The sequence below is a fragment of the Cydia pomonella genome, chromosome 6 (genome assembly GCF_033807575.1).
Source record: "Cydia pomonella isolate Wapato2018A chromosome 6, ilCydPomo1, whole genome shotgun sequence".
Taxonomy (NCBI): Eukaryota; Metazoa; Arthropoda; class Insecta; order Lepidoptera; family Tortricidae; genus Cydia; species Cydia pomonella.
In genome coordinates, this window is record NC_084708.1 from 15251421 (window position 1) to 15256694 (window position 5274).

General features: G+C 37.1%; 1 long non-coding RNA gene across 1 annotated transcript; it reads right to left on the minus strand.

The window, feature by feature from the left end:
* Window positions 1-451: 451 nt before the first annotated feature.
* Window positions 452-2194, minus strand: LOC133519072 (uncharacterized). The gene is made up of 2 exons (XR_009799580.1): window positions 1002-2194; window positions 452-902 (listed from the first exon to the last, which is right to left on the minus strand). It is a non-coding gene; the product is annotated as an uncharacterized LOC133519072 (long non-coding RNA).
* Between the last annotated feature and the right edge of the window lie 3080 nt (window positions 2195-5274).

Consider the following 5274-nt stretch of genomic DNA (forward strand, 5'->3'; position numbering starts at 1 on the left):
AGATCTGATTCTATTATTGTTAAAGACCGTTTCCATAGAAGGAAACGTGTTTCTATGGAGTGATCCAGAACTCACCAAACTTCACTACTGAAAAGTTCACAAATACCTTCGGCTAACTACAATCATAGATAGGGTCGCGGTTCAGGCCACTATGTAGTGAGAATAGGTATCCAAAAATTTAAGGTAGGACGCCAGGATACTACTCTCATCAAGCGCATGACATATCCAAATGAAAATCCCAAATTTACTTAATATACACCTTTATTCCTAAAATATATATGACCCGCTACGGTCAACACGAGTTATTTATTAGTAAATAAGTAATACTAAATACTTCTTAGTGACACCACTATTTCTTGAAATTTACACTTAATACATCATAGGCATCTCTGTGTCTACGGACAACAATATCAAAATTTGTCTTCCTAACATAACACTGTCTAAAGTAAAAGTTATGCCCCAACCTCCGGGGATGTTTAGCAGTAAGCAATTGCTCACAGGGATTACAGGTTACCTGTTCAGCATAAAGGGTCCATATTTAACTAAAGGTATATCATAAAAGTCTTAACTTCACGGACACTGCCAAGAAGAACGCTGCCACCGGATGGCACAGCCTTAGAGAACCAGGGTCCAGGAAAAACCAGGGTCCAGAAAAACCAGGGTCCAGGAAAGACCCTAAGAACAAAGAAAATGTTCTAGGTTAAAAAATTATGTTTTAACACGTTTAGTTTTATAGAAAAATTATATTTTAAACTGAGGCACAGCGGGATTTAAATAACGGCAATGAAGCGGTTAAATGACTTACCGGGGTTTATGCCGGGTCCATTATTTCCTATACCAACGACGGCGCCTGCAGACCGCGTGGCAAGACGAAGAGGTGGTTGACGTTACATTAGGTTTTGCTGGAAAATCCACATAAAACACTATATTAACCCATTTGCGAAAGGACACACTACCTCCGCCTTTCCTTCTTTATATATTTAAAAAGTGTGGAGACTCACCAAGTTATGTTAAATTGAAGGGAAAAGATTAGCAGCCGCCATTTTAGGTAGGCTCTAAGACGCTAAATTATGCACTTTTTGGGACGAGCTGTAACAAAATTACATTAACGATTACTAACTTGAATTTACCACAGTTTTAGGAAATAAAACCTTCAAGTAGGTTACATACCCCTAAGATTGATTGCCCAAAGATTTTCTAAGATCCTTCACATCCTGAAGATCGATCGAACAATGATTTATCAAAATTCCAATCCGAGAAACCACAGACAAGCTGATGAATGAAAAACTTCCCATTCAATGGATACCGCGACTGACCGGTTTGACTCTCGGAATAATTCGAAACATCAACAATAAAAAGAGTTACTCATTTTGGAAGCTAATAATACGGACTTTATTAATAATTGGAAATTATAAAAAGATAAAAGAACCACAAGTATATGTTTATTGCCGTACAACAAGTGTGACCGACCGTCTGTTACGGAACCATGGACAAAAAAAAAACCAAATGACATTGACAGCCGTCAGTGTCTACCGCTGAAAAAAACAACTGCTCGGTTTTATCGAATTCATACTGTTAATATGTGGTATTTCTAAGTTTTAAAATTTATTTCAATTGTGAAATGTATATACCCCAACGAAAACAAAGTGCCTGTGTCCTAGCACAACGCAGGAACACGACATGGATGCGCAAAATGCAACGGAGTGAACGCACAGACTGACCTACCGCTCCGGTAAGTTTTGTCCACTCAATATAGCTAAAAGCGTATAGGTAAAGTTGAAAATATCACTACAGGTCTCAGTTCTTGACTGACCCACTATGACATCCGTGTCGAAGACATTTCAACTACCAAATCTTACCAAAACAAACATACCATTTTCTAACCTATAAAGTACCTATATAATATGCTACTCAGCTGTTTATAACACTGGGTGGATACCCCAAAGTGTTACAGTTCATCTTTAGTTGGGTTAAAAAATTTTTTTTAAAAAAAAAAAATTTTTTTTTAATGCTATACGCCCAATAGGAAGTGAACACCTTAACCTACGAAACGTAAATAAGAAACCATAGATAATCTATAAAGAAAACAAGTCTTACAACCAAAGTTATACCTATGACTTGGTGAATGATCAGTTCGACCAAGGAAATCTAACGACTAATTTTGGTTCGAACCTTCTTATTCCTAGTGCGCGCTTTCCTAAACCTAAAGAAAACGTCAAAGACGGCAACGTTAACAACCTTCCCTTTATTAAAGAAATTGCCTATCACCGACAGTAGTGGAAATATGTAACAAGCTGCATTCTCTAGCTATTACACAATTCCAAAAATTACAAACAAAAGTTCAGTTACAGTATAGAGTTTAGCGAGAACGTAGTCCCTTTTTCAATAATTAATAATATTTCATTTAATAGGCCCGTTTAGGGTTTATAAGTAAAGTAAGTTTCTGCAGTTTATTCAGATTATTTAAAGTTTTATGTCTTTATAAGGACACATGAAAGATTAATGTTGGTCCGTGTGCACCCGGTACCAATAAAAACAAAAACATGGAACAAATACCCAGTCTGATGAAAACCAGCTTGTGCCAGGCTGCATTCAGTTTAGTAGGTACGTTCAATATTTAGTATCACATAGGATATTTTCAAGTGTAAGTATCCAATTGGTGTTAAGACGAGTACCGCTAGGAAGACGGCTCGGCTTCACCAGGACGTACAATGTCTTTTATATGGAAGTTACCTAGAAGTTTTCCTTCTAAGGATTTTAAAGAGTATACAAGAGGACTCAATTTTTTATGAATGACACATCTGAAAAATGTTTTGCTGCATTTGACAATGGGAAACATCTTTTATAAACGATTTGTCCTTCTTCCAGTTCTACGTGACGCTTCCTCATGTTATAATACCTAGCGTTACGTTCATGGGAGGCAATCAACGAGTTACGCACTTTTTGAAATACAGTTTTGAGCTCTTTAAGTCTTTCAGAAAAAGCACCACTGGTATCTAATTCGAGCGCGTTTTGATCTATGGGACCTTCGCTATTATAAAGGGAACCATCTAGAATCATTTGACGACCATGTGTTAAGAAATACGGTGTATTTTTAGTTACTTCGTGACGAGCTGTATTCAATGCACATTGTATTTCCGATACGTTCTTATCCCAGTTACGGTGATCAGAACGCACGTATGAGGCAATGGTTCTTACTAGTTCACGGTTCACTCGTTCCGTTTGATTCGTCTGAGGATGATACCTAGGGTTATAGAAAATATGAGGGACATCATATTTGGACATTAAGTCTCGAAAGTCTTTGGAAATAAATTGAACACCATTGTCGCAGAATATATATTTAGGAACCCCATGTATAAGGAATATCCCTTTTTCCATACACTTAACGATAGCTTTAGCAGTTATGTTGCGTAGTGGAAACAAAGTCACATACTTACTGAAATAATCAGCACATACGAAGAGATACTGATTTCTCAGATAAGATGGAGGAAAGGGACCAAGAATATCACAAGATATTGCTTCGCCTGGCGACGATATACGTCGTGGATTACCCATCAACCCAGGACGAGCTAAGTTAACAGGTTTATAAGTTTTACAAATTTCACAAGAGTCGACGTATTCCTTCACGTTCTGAAATAAAGTAGGCCAATAATATATGTCTGCTATTTTGGAATGAGTTTTACCCACGCCAAAATGACCTGCTGTAGGATCATCATGACACTTATTTAGGACTTCATTACGATGCTCATAAGGAAGTACCAGCTTCCAGTCAAATTGAGCTGTCAGACGATACTTATTCTTAGAGTAACGGAAGAGTTTATCATTTTCAATTTTAAAGTTGGGAAAGAGTGTAGGTTTTTCAGACACCTTTTTATATAGATCAAGATACCAAGGATCTTGAATAGTAGCAGAATTTAAAGAACTGACGTGAATACGAGAAAGACAGTCAGGTATGACATGTTCTTTGCCCTTCCGGTGAATTATTTCAAAATTAAATTGACTCAATCTACACGCCCATCTATTTAATCGTCCTGTAGGGTTTTTTAAGTTTTGAAACCATTTTAAAGATGCATGATCTGTTACAATATAACATTTTCTCCCTTCTACATATGCACGAAATTGCTCAAGACCATAAATCACAGCTAAGAGTTCACGCTCAGTAGCTGAATAGTTCGTCTCTGGTTGGTTAAGTGTACGGCTGCAGTAGGCAATAGGATGATCGACTCCATTAAAAGGTTGAATCAGAACAGCGCCTACGGCGTAGGAAGATGCATCCGTATGGATATAGAAGCATTCATTAAAGTCGGGACATTTAAGAATAGGAGAAGACACTAAGGCAGATTTAAGTATGTTAAAAGAATCGTTGACTTCATCTGTCCATTCAAATTTTACTTTCTTACTCGTTAAGCGAGATAAGGGACGAGCTATTTTTGCGAAATTATTAATGAAACGTCGGTACCAACCGCACATTCCCAGAAAACGTTTAATATCCTTAGCATCTTTGGGAGTAGGAAAATTTAAAATTACATCAATTTTAGACGGATCGGTTCGCAGACCGTATCGATCAACTAAATACCCAAGATATTTAAGTTCACTCCTACAGAAGGATGATTTTTTCATGTTAATAGTTAAGTTTGCCGATTTTAGTTTTTCAAAAACGGCATTGAGCAACCTTATATGTTCATCAAAATCGGAAGTACAAATAATTATGTCATCAATATAACAGAAAACCTTGTGATCAAAATGAGAAGTAAAGAGATTGTCCATGAGACGTTGCATAGTAGCAGAGGCGCCCACTAAACCAAAACACATTCTCTTATAATGGAATAATCCCTTCCCTGGTACAGTAAAACTAGTTTTCTCCTTGGAGTCTTCACTAAGAGGGATCTGATGATATGCCGCACTTAAATCAAGAGATGTAAGGAATTTCGCATCGCGTAAGTTGTCCAGTATATATTGAACGTGTGGTACGGGATACGCATCAGATTTTGAAACTGCATTTACTTTTCTACTATCTAAACAAAGTCTTAAATCTCCGTTAGGTTTTTCCACCATAACGACAGGAGAATTCCATGGAGAATGCGAAGGTTCGACAATTCCTTCCCTCAGCATACGATCAACTTCTTTCGCTAAAGCAGCTTGTTTAAAAGGACTAAGTCGATAATATTTTTGTTTTATCGGAGGAGTATCCCCAGTATTTATAACATGTTCAATTAAGTGAGTCTTTCCCAGACCAACCTTATCCGTATCAATTTGATCATAAAGAGATTTAGT